The sequence below is a fragment of the Parasteatoda tepidariorum genome, chromosome 4, assembly GCF_982258835.1.
Source record: "Parasteatoda tepidariorum strain Cologne lab strain chromosome 4, Ptep-v5.0, whole genome shotgun sequence".
Classification (NCBI taxonomy): Eukaryota; Metazoa; Arthropoda; class Arachnida; order Araneae; family Theridiidae; genus Parasteatoda; species Parasteatoda tepidariorum.
The window spans coordinates 22,760,614-22,776,965 of NC_141758.1; the positions used below are offsets into that span (position 1 = coordinate 22,760,614).

General features: G+C 29.7%; 1 long non-coding RNA gene across 1 annotated transcript; it reads left to right on the forward strand.

Moving 5' to 3' along the window:
* Nucleotides 1–2,258: 2,258 nt before the first annotated feature.
* LOC147810801 (uncharacterized) lies at nt 2,259–15,671 on the forward strand. Its single transcript, XR_015432960.1, has 4 exons — nt 2,259–2,422; nt 4,728–4,799; nt 6,847–6,927; nt 15,531–15,671. It is a non-coding gene; the product is annotated as an uncharacterized LOC147810801 (long non-coding RNA).
* Nucleotides 15,672–16,352: the final 681 nt, after the last annotated feature.

Genomic DNA, 16,352 nt, shown 5'->3' on the forward strand with positions numbered 1-16,352 from the left:
GCCAGTTTTTATGAAAAGATATGTTGTGAATAGTTCGTTAACGGACCAAATTTCTCCTAAACAGACTTCTGACTGTGACTACTCTTTCTTATTTGTATGGGATGAGTTTTGGTTATCTGGCTAAATGTCAAGACAAGATTACAATATTTTCATATAATTAGTATATAAAGTTGTGTATAAATACACTTCCTTTTTTTAGCAACTTTGCCATGCATTCTTCAAAGATGTTTGCCAGTTGAATATGGCCCTGGCAGTTTAAATGTATGTGATCTTAACCAATACATTCATCCACAGATAAAGCTGATTCACAGAACATTAGCTAAAGTACAATTCACAAAGTTTTAATTACTTCATTGAATCGCTTTATAGTGACGTTTTCAAGATTAACAAAATGTTGATGCATACGCTGATCTTTCATCATGAGAAATATCTAAACTCTTCGTTCGAGAAAAACAACTCAGGAATATTTCTGTATTGTGATCCGCCGGGTCAACTACAATCGCCAAGGTGTTCAACAGATTTTAAACTTGCATATTTAATAACAAAAAAAAAAAACACTTGTAGATAGTTGCTTGGGGGTGGTTACGGGTTATATCTTCCGAGTTCCCTTCTCTTTTTTTTAGTTCCTGGCGGCTGGCTGTCCAGAATTATTCTTCCACAGATCATCAAACAAAATCTCACCAATAACCCCACAAATTTTATTAACCACAAAAGCCAGTTTTTTAAAGTTGGGCATTGTACCCAATTGCACATCATTAGTTCCTTAATTTTTAAGAAAAGCAAAATAAATTATTTTATAGCACAACCATGAGTAATATTAGAAAAAAAAAAAAAATCAGTATCTGAATTAGAATAGTTACACAAGATACAAACAATGCCAACAAATGGTTTAGATACATAATCATTGAATATGTAAATAAATTACATTTCAACTTACCAACATGAATTAAGAGAAAAACTTCACAACTGCACACTTAATTTGTCCACACCGATTCCAGGGTGTGCAAACATTGATATCCCATTTTCATTCAGCATTTAAGTAATTAGCTAAATACTTCTCCAGGGAATCACCTAGTAAAAAAAAATAACAAAGTATATTAGTTTGTATTTTATGAAGAGAAAGAAGAAATATGAAAGGTTTGCTTTGCACTGTCCATTTATACGTAAACTGTTAAAAATCTTAGGGTAATGAAAAAAATACAATTATAGATATAGTTTGAGAAGTTAAATAATTGAAAAAATTCAATTTCATATTAATATCCAATAAAGATAACTTGCTAATCTGAATTATCTTCTAATTTATTATAGCATTTGTATTATGTATTTAAATAAAACAAATTACTGAGTACAAATTGTTTTGCACATAAATGTGAAACATACAGAATAAAATCTTTTTTTAAAAGTATGCATGCACATAATTTATTCAATAGTTAAGACAACCTAAAAGAATAATAATGAATGCAATAACTGTGAATGAAAATGATAAATATTATCTAAATTTGTTCCATTTCTCTCAGAATTTTTTTTTAGATTAGTTTACAATAAAATTGAAATGAAACAAATTATTTTAGACATGATCAAAAAACTCTTCACTATTTTTAAGAAAATTCAATATTAAGCTTTCGATATAAAATAAATTTTAATTAGCAATATATTTCCTATGTATTATGTCACTAAAATAAACATAAATCAAGTAATTTAACTATATGAAATTTCATTACTAAAGTGCTTCACACATTTTCGACAGATCAAGCCAAGGATTTCTAAGGAAGCAGAGAAAAACTTTGATAAATAAATTTTCTTTTATAACGATTTTCTTAAAATACATACATTTTACATATAGAGGAGAAACAAACTATTTACTTTAAAATCTAAAGCGTGGTATTCACAGATATTTAATAAAATTCATTAATCTTTTTTAAATTTCGTGTAATTTTTTTTATATACTGCTATGAAACATACACTAATATTATAAATCTTTAATTAATAAGAATTACCTGTAATTAAAACTTTCATGATGATAAAATATGAAATCCCGCGCAGTCAAATACAGAAAATGGCTTCCTCTAACAATAGCTTTTGTTTAAACAACGCCAATTGCTTTGGCGAAAAAGTTTGTAGGGTCAATCAATATAGGGTTATAAGAAGATTGATGGATAAAAGCTAGCGTCAAGCTCACTCCGCCCAGTTACCAATTCCTAAATTGACCAAATATCAAATTATTCTCTTAATAACTGCGGAGTTGATGTAGCAAAAATAGTCATACAGAAGCTCATTTATGAATTACTGACTCCAAAAGCGAGATAGTAAATAAATAATAAACTTCCAATTGCAAATTTATAAAAAATCTCCTCTATGATAGAAATATAGGCTATTGACGACTGGCAAAAAATTTAGTTTGATTTGTTTATTATGTCTGCTGGTAATGTATAAATTTTAAAGAAACCTTGCGCACCGTTTTAAATTTCCTAACTCATTAGAGGTCAAATTTTCGTTAGTTTGAATGTTGAGATACTCCTTATTTACGGGTGTTTAACTTAATATTCTGTGTTCTTTTTAGCTTATAAATGATTGAGAAGAAATTTTTGAACTAAGCATATTAATTTGTGAAATTATTCTCAGTTTATTTTTATAAGTTTGTATGTCGACACATTCATTGTGTACAAGCTTTTAACTGTACTTTTTAAGTTTTTTTTAGAATAATGATTGAGAAGAATTTTGTGAAATGTATATTAATTCGCGTGCCTACCCTTTAAGCCCCATTAATGTGCACTCTATGTAAAACTAAGCCACCATCACGTAAAACATTGCCTTTTTATTCTTATTCCATTTTGAGAAATAATAATTAAAATGATAATTTTACCAATTAATTAATAATTAATTGGTAAAATTATATGTTTTTACAGGTTTAATTCTGATTACTATTACAAATATTTACTCTTGTCAGGATTATTCTCAATTCGTTACATTTTATAAGTACATCTCTTTTTGAATGGGGGATATTAATAATTTTTTTAATGATTAGAAATTATTTATAAATAAAAACTTTTTTTAAATTTTTATTTATAAAGAAAGGTCTTTTTTAAAATGCTCACCTTCCTATAATTTTCAGTTTAAATAATTGCAAAAGTTTTCAATTTGTTTATCAATTAATTATTTCTTTATTTTATTTTTATTTTATTTTTTTACCTGCCTTTAATTATTTTTATAAACTACAAGAACAAGTTTTTCTCTTGTTTTGATAACGAGAGAGAATTATTATTTTTAAATATATGCATAAAATAGTATTAGAGGGTAATTTAAGAGTAGTTAAAGATCGAATTCAGTTATTATATAATATTACACATTTTAATAAATTTTTATGGTAAAATGTTTCCAATTTTCCTGTAAGTTCTCTTTCAAAACTCTAAGTGTCCTTTTTTAAAAGGTAGTGACCTTTTTTTTTATTTCTATGGAAAACTATGATATTAATGCAATTACATTAATTAACCATAAAGATTAGTTAATAAAAGTTTAAGTGTCTGTAATTGCAAGATTACAATTTCATTAGGCGTGTTCTACTTTTGTAATGTGATTAAATCAAAATGCTGAACAAATTTTTGCTCCATATTCTTCACATCTGTAACCAATATCATACAAGACACTAAAAATAAAAATCACAAAAAGAGTTAAACCAGATGGTTAAAATTGGTAGCCAGTTCTTTGCTTTGAGTAATTTGCTTTATATCTAGATCTTTATGGCAAATTAAAAAAATGAGGCAGTATTACCTTGATTGCAATTGTCACGATCAGCATCATAGGAATGTCATAAAAATTTTAAGGTTGCTTAAATTCATGTTTGGCTTTGGTGCACATGACAGCATTTTGATGGTAGATTTCATGATCAACAAATGTCTGACTTTATTACCAGTATATAAGTCGACACCCTGATTTTCGTAAAATTTTGGTGGTTCGAAAAGTTAACTTACATGCAGTATTTCGATTTTATATTGTTCATTGTTATTTTAATTTATCGATAATTTTATCTTAGAAATTTAATTGCCATGAAAATCATGTGTGGCACAACAAAGCCGCTTGTATAATGTGGTAGTAGTTTTACTAGTGAAAAGTGTTCATAAAGTGTTTTTTATTTTTATTTTCTATATTTAAAAGATAATATTTAGAATAGGGTGGCACAATCTTATGACTGCATGTTGTGCACTAAGAAATTTTTTCTCAGTTTAAGACAGTAAAACCCACGTGTCCTGTCAAAAACCAGTTTAGGACATCCAAAATCCCAACCCTGCCTTAACTGCTACACACTGCTAAGTTAAGGTGACTCAAACTATAAGTAGATGGCATTTCTGATTGAAATATAAATAAAAAATTACTTCTTGTTTCTGAGCTCAACTGAATGAGACCATCATAAATCATATGCCTATCCGAATTAACTGTCACTTTAACCTAGAACTGTGTAATAGCTAATACATTTACAATAAACGTAGAAAAATTTCTTCCCACTTTCTGAAATCAAATAATACTGTCAGAACCAATATTTAATTATTCTTTTTATGTTTTTGAGTATGAACCATCTTTTTTGTGTCTAACAATTATTATTTGTCTGGCATTTGGTTTAAAAGTTGTCTTTTGACGTCTATCCTAATTGATTAAATAATTAAAGAAAACATTCTCATAACTACTCATAATTTATTTTATATTGAAACTTTAATTCAGTTTATATTTTACAGTGGTTGGGCTGCTCAGACGAGGTTTACATGAAGTACCTCATTTGGTAATAGGAGGAGGAATATTTGCTTTTGGTAATTAATATTTGAAAGATCTTATTTTGATATGATATAATGCGTGAAATATTGTTTCAAAATTTAATATTGTAATTTTTATATGTAGTATGCAACTGTATTTAACTATTATTTCTCACAAATAGTATGAAGCTGTGATTAATTTCAATTTGAAATTGAATGTTATAACAATAATAATTAATTTAAAAAATATTTTTTTAAATTAAATATTGAATTTTTTTTATATAATATGCAGCTGTATTTAACAATTATTTGTCTGAAATAGTAATGTTTATTTTATCTTTTGATCGCTTTCAATTTAAAATTAAATGATAATATAATAATACTTTAATATTATTAATTAATGTATAAAATATTGTTTTGAAATATGATATTGTATTTTTTTTATGTAGTATGCAACTGTATTTAAGAATTATTTATCTCAAATAGTAGGGTTTAATTTATCATTTGATGTTTAATTTATCAATTTAAAATTAAATGTCCTTATAAAGGTTTTAAAGCATTGAGATTGTTTATTTATACCTCGACCCGCCCTATTCAGGGCACACGAGAGTAGAACAAACATTCTACAGACAAAACATACATAAAACACATAAAACACAAAAAATTACATTAGCAACAAGTATAAATGACATATAAGGAATAAATTAAATTATGAAAATATTTACACTATAAAATACAGAGGCATAGTAAAATGCCTTAAACAAAAGCATAGAAAATAATTTTAACGTAACTTTAAACTAAAGCACAGAAGTTAAAATGCATTTTAACTCTAAAATTAAGTATAAGAGAATGAATATCATTAATTGAAGCAAAATATTAGAATCACAAAGAAGTTTAAGATACAAAAGGTTCAAAAGTCATGGATAACCTGAGAGTTTGACTAAAACAAATATTGTAAGATGAGTTGATAGAGTTTGTTGACACGGGGTGACAGCTAGGTTACAGTGTTAATTGAATCTGGTGGATTTAACATGTCCTCAAGTGTAGTTTTGATGATTTCTTTAATAATTCTTCTGCAGGTAAAGTTTGAGAATAGCTGATGTTCCGTTTTGTCCTAGAGTTCCGTGCCACGCTGTGCATGAAATTTTGGGCAGTGGCAAATCAAGTGTATTATACCTTGTTGAGAGTCACAATAAGAACAAATTGAGGATTTTCTAAAAAATCTTGATCGATGGGTGCCAAATACTCCGTGGCCGGTTAAAAATTGATTGATTAAAGCATTGAGATGTAAAATATTTCTGTAATTTCATTTTTTGTAAATGTTACTGTTGAATATCCACTGTTTGTTTTAAAAAAAATTAATGTTGATTTTTGCAATGGCTATTAGTCTCATGAAAACTGCATGACTGTTTTCATTGAGAGTGAAATTTTTTATTCTTATTTAAAATTTGTTCTTGTCATCAATATGCTTACAATTTGTGATCATAAATTGATCTTGATAAATCATAAGGTGTTTAATTTTCAAAAAAGTTCATTTCAAAATTAAAGACCTTTTTTTGTGCGGCCGATATCAAAAAAAGAAAATCTTGTGAACTAATTCAGCACTTAAAATTAGCCCCTGTCAGCGAAATTAAGAAGCCCAAGGTGTTTAAGTTTCAAAATAGCTAATTTATAAATTTAACTTTTAATTTGAAAATTTTAAAAGCTAATCATTTAAGAGCATTGCATATTTTTCTGCAATCTTTTTAAAATTCTTCTTGATTTCAGGAATCACGTGTAATTATTTTTTATCTATATTCTCTATGTATTATTTGATTTGATAGCTGAGTGAAAACTATTTTAATTTGAAAAATTTAGAAGTTATTTAATTTGGGACATTTTGTATTTTCCTTGAAACTGTAATTTTTCTTAAAATTCTCCTTAATTTTAGGAATTGCATGTAATTATTATTTTATGTATATTCTCTATGTATTATCTATGTATTATCGATACATGAGTGACAACTAATTTAATTTCAAACACTTTAAAGCTATTTACTTCTTTGGGAACATTTTGCATTTTCTTTAAAATCTGCAACTCTTCTTATAATTGTGCTTAATTTCAGGAGCTGCTTTGAATTATTATGCTATATATATTCATGTAAAATATGACAAAGAAAAAAGACATTGGAAACGCAGATATGTTGGTAAGAAAATTTTCTATTCTTGTATAAATTTATTGTTAGTAGTATGGAGTTTCTTTCTTTGAGGATTTGTTGATGCATATATATATTTTTTTCATTGGCACGACAGCCCTTTGTGAGCCTGGGCCTTCCTCAAAAGCTTTTCCCATTCTGCCCTTCTCTCAGCAATTGTTTTCCAGTTCTTTACCTTTTGGATGGCAAAATCCTCATCCACACAGTCTTTCCATCTCATTTTGGGTCTTCCTCTTGGCCTTTTATTGGAGGGGATTTCATTAAAGACTCTTAATGCTGTTCGTTCTTGTGGCATCAGCCAGATTAACTGTAACTGTGTGTTAACTGTTAGTTTTAGTTCAGTTTACATTTATGTTAAGTTTCAGTTTGTGTTTGTGTATCTCGCTAAGTTGTTATTAAATGTGTTTGAGAGATGCTAGATCCTGCTCATTTATTCAATATGTACTGAAATAATACATAACAACACATGGTGGCATCGGTAAAAAAAAAGAAACAAATTAACGCAGTAAGTTTGACTCTCCTTCGATATTCCAAAATTGCATCATGACATCGGCTGCATATCACATAACGCCGCCAGAATCATTTCCTTTTTCGATCCCCTCGGAATGGCCTAAATGGAAACAAAGATTTTTACGTTTCCGAACTGCTTCTGGACTAATAACAAAAACAGATGAGGAGCAAGTGGATGCTCTCATATACGTCATGGGTGATAAAGCCGAGGACATATTTCTTTCGCTCAGTATATCGGAAGAGGATAAAAAGAAATTCCAGGAGGTTTTGAATAGTTTCGACACTCACTTTGTTGTTAAACGAAACATTATATTCGAACGAGCTCAGTTCAATCGGCGAATTCAAAAAGAAGGTGAGTCTGTCAACGATTTTATTACTGCTTTATATGCTCTTGCTGACAAGTGTGAATATGGTAATTTACATGACGAATTGCTTCGTGACCGTATAGTTGTTGGTATTAAAGATCAAACTTTAAGCGAAAAATTACAACTTGATTCTGAACTTACCCTGCAAACTGCAATGGACAAAGTACGTCTTTCGGAATCCGTTAAGAAACAACAGTCACTACTAGTTGAAAATTCTACAGTTAATGCTATTAGTCAAAAGAAGAAATATAATAAAACAACTAATGCAGACAAAAGTAATTTTCATGATTCGAAAAGTAAATATCAAGATTCGAAAACTAATTATCAGCGAAAAAATTGCAAATGGTGCGGTAAACAGCCACATGAAAAAAGAAACTGCCCAGCAAAGGACTCAAATTGCAGAAAATGCAAGAAAAGAGGACATTGGGATAATGTTTGTTTATCTACTATTAAAAGAGTCAATGAACTTTGTGATGCTGGTTTTGTAGGACTAGTGGGAAGTGCACAAAACACAGATGAGTGGGTTGTTCCTGTTAAAATACTAGGAAAATGCATCCAATTTAAAATTGATAGTGGTGCAGACTATTCTGTTATTCCAAGCAGTATTGCCTCCACAGTACTCAAACATGCAGAACTAAAAAGTGCAGATAAAGTGATTTTTGGTCCCGATAAAACACCCTTGAAGTTAATGGGAAAACTGCTTGAAAATGTTGAATATAATGGAAAAAAGTGCTTGGAAGAAATTTATGTTATAGAAGGACTCCAAACATGTTTATTAGGAAAACCTGCCATAAAATGTTTTGGACTTGGTCCCAATATCCAATCTCAGTCTGTGCTCAACATTACAAGTTTTAATCCTTTTCATGAATTTCCTTCGTTATTTCAAGGACTTGGCTTACTGAAAGAAAGTTACCATGTTGAACTTAATAGTGATGTTAAACCATATGCTCTAACTTCTCCACGTCGAATTCCAATACCACTTCTGGAGAAAACTAAACTAGAAATACAGAGAATGCAAGAATTAAATGTTATTCAGAAGGTAGAAAAACCTACTGATTGGTGTTCTCCTGCAGTGGTAGTACGAAAAAAAGATGGAAGTGTGCGAATATGTGTTGACTTAACGACACTCAACAGAAGCATCAAAAGAGAATGGCACCCATTGCCAACAACAGAATACAATTTATCACTTTTGGCTGGGGCGAAAATCTTTTCAAAATTAGATGCAAACTCTGGGTTTTGGCAAATTCCTCTTGATGAAGAATCTTCATATCTCACAACATTCATCACACCCTTTGGCAGATTTCGTTTCTTACGTCTACCATTCGGAATATCATCTGCTCCAGAACATTTTCAACGTAGAATGTCACAAGCTTTAGAAGGTCTTCCTGGTATTATATGTCACATGGATGATATACTCGTCTGGGGTTCAAATAAAAAAGAGCATGATGAACGTCTAACATCTACTTTAATCCATCTGAAAGAAACGGGAATCACTCTTAATAAACAAAAATGCTGTTTCTCTGTTAAATCTATAAAATATCTTGGTCATGTCATTGATGACTCAGGAATACACCCAGATCAGGACAAAGTAAAAGCCATACAAAATTTCAGAAGCCCAACAAACAAAACTGAACTGAAACAGCTACTTGGAATGGCAAATTATTTAGCAAGATTTATTCCACGATTTTCAGATATTATGGCGCCTTTGATTTCTATGTTATCCACAAAGAATAAATTTGTTTGGAACTCTCCTCAGGAAACCGCACTAAAAAAGTTAAAAGACATTTTGTTATCTGAACCTATACTTACCATCTATGACCCAAACAAACAATCAATTGTTACAGCCGATGCTTCTTCTTATGGATTAGGAGCCACACTGTGTCAGAAGCATGATTCTACAATCAAGGTGGTAGCTTATGCATCCAGAACTCTAACTCCTACTGAACAACGTTATGCTCAGATAGAAAAAGAAGCCCTTGCACTTACATGGGCATGCGAAAAATTTTCCAATTATCTAATGGGTACCAAGTTTCTTTTGGAGACAGATCATAAACCTCTTGTCCCAATACTTACTAGAAAATCTTTGGATGATTTAACACCTCGCCTACAACGTCTCAAAATGAGGCTCATGAGATATTCTTTTGATGTTTTCCACACTCCTGGAAAAAATCTTTGCGTAGCAGATGCACTATCCAGAGCACCACATCAACAAGAAACTCCAAATCTGGAATTGGAAGAGGAAGTTGAAGCTTTTATCAATCAAGTTTTAGAATCTGTTCCGATGTCTTCAGAGAGACTTTCCCAGATAAAACTAGAACAAGAGACTGACTCAACATGTAATATGTTAATCAATTACGCTTCTCAAGGTTGGCCGGAGAAAAACCAGATAGTACCATCCTGTTTACCCTTTTGGCCTCTAAGATATGAAATCTCCATACAGAATGGCTTGTTAATGAGAGGAAACCGAATAATCGTGCCAAATAGGCTACGACAAATATTGGGCAAAATCCATGAAGGGCATATGGGAATTAATAAATGTCGAGCTTTAGCGAATTCAGCAGTATACTGGCCTGGCATTAGTAAACAAATAGAGGAATTAGTTCGGGACTGTCCTTCATGTATACAGGAAGCTAAAAACTGTTCTGAACCTTTGAAACCAACTAGTTTTCCTCAGAGACCATGGGAAATTGTAGCTATGGACTTATTTAAATTCCATGCAGAATGGTATTTATTAGTTACAGATTTTTACTCACGTTATCCAGAAGTGGCAAAACTGGATAGTTTAACATCAAAAGAAGTAATTTTACACTGCAAATCAATTTTTGCCAGACATGGAATTCCAGATGTTGTAAGGTCAGATAATGGACCACAGTTTGAAGTTACTAGAACAGCCGAGTTTCAAAACTTTGCAAAAATATACGGTTTTAAGCACATTACTTCAAGTCCAAGATATCCTCAAAGCAACGGTTTTGTTGAAGCAGCAGTGAAGATAATTAAATTAAGATTCAAAAAGTCTAAAGATCCTTACTTGGCTTCATTGAGTTATCGGACAACACCTTTAAAGAACGGCTACAGTCCAGCTGAATTGTTGATGGGGCGTCGACTACAGTCAACCTTACCTTTAGCAATTTCACTACTTCAACCAAAGCTAATAGAGAAGGAGATATTGGAAGAAAAAGAAGAGAAAAGAATAGAAAGACAGAAAAAGGATTCTGATCGGAGGCACAATGCTCATGAATTGAAACCAATACATCCGGGTGACAAGATATGGATAACTGATAGGAAGGCTGTTGGAACTGTACAGAGAAAAGCTGAATCACCAAGGTCATACTTTGTTAAAGAAGGCAAACAAGTGCTTCGACGGAATAGGAAACATTTGATTCCAGGATCTAAACTACAGATTCCACCGCTAAACGATGATCTAGAGGAAGCTCTTTCAGAAAGAGATAACAGAAGGAGCTTACCAGAAATAACGGATCCAGATCCTACAGTGTTAACTCAGAAGAAGGATGTATCTCCAAAAACTGTTGTGACTCGCTCTGGAAGAATTGTGAAAGCTCCCAATAGACTAAATCTTTAAAGGGGGGAGATGTGGCATCAGCCAGATTAACTGTAACTGTGTGTTAACTGTTAGTTTTAGTTCAGTTTACATTTATGTTAAGTTTCAGTTTGTGTTTGTGTATCTCGCTAAGTTGTTATTAAATGTGTTTGAGAGATGCTAGATCCTGCTCATTTATTCAATATGTACTGAAATAATACATAACAACACAGTTCTGGGCTTATTCTCACTACATGCATCCATCTCATTTTCCTTAGTTTAATAGATTTAATGATATCATCACTATTAAAGATCTTATATATTTCAAAATTATATCTTTTTCTCCAGTTGTGTTGAAATTCTGTAGTTCTGTTCTTTCTTTCTTTCATTTTTTTCTTTGTTGCCCTTTAAATACTGCTTTGTTTTACTCATACATAGAATTCCAAGTTTATCAAAAATAAATTTAAAAAATTCAAAGAATTTTTTTTAAAAATCTATTTTATAATTTTTTTGAAAATGATTTTAAAATATTTGCTTTATAATTGTCTTAGCTGTCAAGCATTTTGATTCTGTCTAATTATATTGAAAATAACTATATTGAATCGATTTTTATTCAATATAGTTATTATGAAAAAATTTTTTATAGTTGAACTTTGTATAGATTGTTTTATGTTTGAGTTTATTAAATTTCCATTTGTATTGACAATTAAAAAATATTTTTTATTGAGTAACTGAGAAGTGTTTTAGTAAAATTATAATTCAAACCATGTAGATTATAAAAGTAATTAATTAAAAAATTTATTTTTCGTTTGTTTTTACTAAATTATGAGATATTTGTCATTCTTTCTTCCTCTTAATATTTAGGAACAATATTTTCAATATTTCTATGAATGTAAAATTGTAAAATAATATTTTTCTTATATTTTTAAGATAGAAAACTTATTGAAGGAAAAATTAATAATTTATCAATTCAGATAAATTATTTTGTATGTTATTATCCACCTGTTATTTTAAAATTTTCTCTATGATCTATGTATTAATTTAATTTTTATTTATCCAATTTTTATTGTGTGTACCCTGAAAATTCATGTGCAGTGATAGTATTAACTTATATTTTTAGTAAAAAATATTTAACAAACATCTTTGCTACTACTTCCATAAATAAATTACTTTTTATTTAGATTTAAGTTTAACCTTTTAACGGAATAACTATCCCAGTATGTTTTCGAATGGGTACTTCATCAGTTTTTGCATCAGTTTTTCAATATTTAAATAAGTATTACTGATACATAATGAAGCAAACCTCATAAAAATCCATTAAAAACTTATTTTGTTCTAAAATGTTCAATTTATTTTTATTCAGGACTCTCTTTCAAAATTAATTAGAAACCTCTTTTAACTATCTTTGATGAATTAAATGCCTAATAATATTCGTAATTATGAGTAAACATAATAATACATAACATTTCAAGTATGTTTAATGTCAATCATAACTGGAAAATATTGTAGTTTTTCTATTTTAATGACTATAAAAATCCCTTAAATTCCTTACGTGTAAAATATTTAGTTCATTATGCAATAATTATCATAAAATTTATATTTCTAAAAATCTACTGGATTTTTCCTTATCCATGTTGACAGCTATGTGTTACACAATTTAGAATATGTATGAAGCAAATAAATCAGGTGTGTCTGTTTGAAACAGAAAAAGTACCTTCACTATAGAGTATTATCTCCTCCAACATGAATATAGAACATGCAACGATGTATGATGCTTTCAATTATGCAGTCTACCAGTTCTGTTGGAAGTGTGAGCCATTATTTTTGCAAAGCAGTTGTAAGTGTGGTAAGCGTCGGATGAGGAGGACTAAAGGCAGCTACACATCTTCCCAAAATATTCCAACCATCCCCTATAGGATTCAAGTTCGGTGATTGAGCTCGCCACTGCATGTGCTGAATTGTTTGTCGCTGAAGATAATCATCCATGGTGCAAGTCCTGGTCAGGGTTGGGCTATTGTCCTGTATCTTAAAATATTTACCTATTGTACCAATGTAAGAGCACACATAAACATCAAGGATATCATCTCTATACTCGTGAACATTCACTGTTCTACATGTAAAGAGATGCAAGTCTTCACCCAAGCAGATACCATGAACGATATCGGGTTCCAGCCTGGACTCAACTGTGAGGATGACATAGTGAAGATATTGCTGCTCCCAATTTAAACACCCCCTTCTTTGGCATAACGAGAGTAGTGCGCAATTGGCTGCCCGTCTCTTGAACAGACTGCATTTGTGAAGCCGTCTATGCACAGCCGACATTGTCACCAATTTTCTGGTATTTGCACTAAAAGTGATTCGGAGTTGCGTTTCTACTCCTTTATGCACATAACGATAAATATCGGTCATTGTTGCTTGTTGTAGCAATTGGATGTTCTTGGCTGAACCCTCTACTCTTCTGGATGCTGAACCTGTGGTTAGAAATTGTTACCAAAGTCTATGAACTACTAAAAGATTCGTATTTAGCCTGCCATCTCTATTTTTGTAATATTTCTTTAATTTATGATAACCGGAGTATAGTAACAGTATCACTTAATATATAATTCATTGAATAGTGCGTATCAAACACAAATAAGACTATCACATTAAGAAAAATGATGAAACAAATCAAATTGCAGAAATATAACAAATCCAATATGTATCAAGCGGACTAGATAGCTTTTATCTAGTTTCTATCTGACCTGTCATTATCTATTATATTAGTTTGGTATTTGACACTCTTTTTGTTTCACTGAAGCCACCTGCATTACAATGTAGTACACACAGATTCTGCAGTTTTTGTTGATTTAGTGTAACATGAGGAAGCCCATTATGTTTCGCACTTATCAAATATAATGAAAAAAAATCAAATCTGTGTAAAAATTCTTAATCCGCGCAAATCTGTATTTGGTAGCTAAAATTGATTTAATCTTATAATTTATTAAGTTAACTCACTAGTTAAATTTATGAGAGTTTTCTTATAGGAAAATGGTTACAACTGTGGAGTTATTGCTTATCATTTAGTACCATATACCAGAATATCTATTCATAATTTAAGAATGCAATATTTACATCTGAATGTATATTTTAACCTTTAATTTAACAGTGAAATATTGACAACTAAATGTATTTTTAGGCTTTAATTCAACAGTACAATATTTACACGTAATTTCAAAGAACAAACACTGTCTTAAAATTTTTTATAATCTTTAAATTATTTTTTTTAATATTATCTTCTAGAGACTTAAGTTTTAAGACTCTTAATTATGATCCTAAAATTTTTTTTCACACTTTCAAAATATAAAATACTAATTAATAGGTCTCGTTCCTTTTCCCCATAAGGATTAAATAGTTATCTTTCAGAGTCTAAATGAGATAGATAGAAAAGAGCTTATTTCATGTTAATCTCCATAGAATTGTATGATCCCAACTTTATTATTTGTTAGATAACTTTGTAGTGTTTTTTAATACTTTTTGATTTATTTTATTCACAGACTTGTTTTCCTCAGAATTTAGTTGAAAATTTTTTAAACAGTTTTTTTAAAACTTGAACTTCGATAAAGTTTTAAAAATATTTATAACTTGATATTTAAAAGTTGGTTATTAAATTCTGTAAAACAAATTTTAATGAATAAAATTAAACGAAAAATATCTTAAAATATTAATTTGTTACCTCATAAATAAGGAAATTGTGTTCATATGATTCTCAGTACATTAGCATGGAAGAAGTAGGATACTTATTTTGTCTGAGGGTCTTATTAATTCTTGATCCAATTCTTTGTAATAAAAACTCTGCATGGTGAGTGCAGGAAAAAAAAACATTTAGTTCGAAGTGAAATATGTCATTATATATTTTCAGTTAAAAAAGAAGATGATACCTTGATATTTAAAATTTGGGTATTAAATTCTGTAGAACACATTCCAAAGTTTAAAATTAAACAAAAAATGTCTAAAAATATTAATTTGTTACCTCACAAATATAAAAATTGTGACTCTGCACATTAATATGGAGAAAATAGAATCTATTTTTTGTTTGATGGTCTTATTATTTCCTGCCTACTTTGTAATTAGAACTCTGCATGTTTTGTGCAAGAAAACAAAACATTTACTTCAAAATAAAATATATTATTATTTGTTTTCAGTTAAGAGGGAAGAAGATTTTGATCCAAAGGATCAGATTCATCCTGTAGATCGAAGATATCCTTGGTATTAAATTATGTATGTGACCCATGTGTCATGTAATTTTGAAATAGTGCTGCATTGAATAAACAATTTATTAGTTACTGGTGTTTAATTGCTGTCTTTTTTCTTCTTTTTTTTATGACTTTAAAACTAAGTTGTTGTGGAAGTCAGTAAAAAAATATTTTATTCTGTTCTTTTTTTAAGTAGGCTATATTCGAATTCAGTTAGTTATCATCTTAAATTTATTTTTTAATGAAAGAGTTTAATAAAATAAGGTTCTAAGCTGTGTTGTAGTGCTGAATATTTTCATACCAGAATGATGTCTTAACTGCAAGTGGATGAGGATATTTAAGGCCAATGCTCCAAGATTGAAATTAGTTTAGAGAAATAAAAATCAATGAACTGAATTGAGTCCTCCAATTGTCCAATTGCTTTTACACTCATACTTCATTCTTATTATAATATATTTGTTTTGAAATGATTTTGACTACCCTTATATTTAAACAGTTTAAACATACACAACCAGATAATTCAGGGTTCGTTTGCACCTGGAAAAATTAATAACTGCTATAAATTTTGTTATAACGAAGCTGAAAATTTTTCTTCCCCTATTGAAATAAAATTTCATATCTGCCACCTTTTGATTTATTATATATATATTTACTTAGAGGAAATAAAATATTATGGTAGCTACAAACATAATAATGTAAAAAATATTATATTAATATTACTACCATTTTTTCATTTATTTCACATGCTTATGATCCCTGTAATTATTTCAC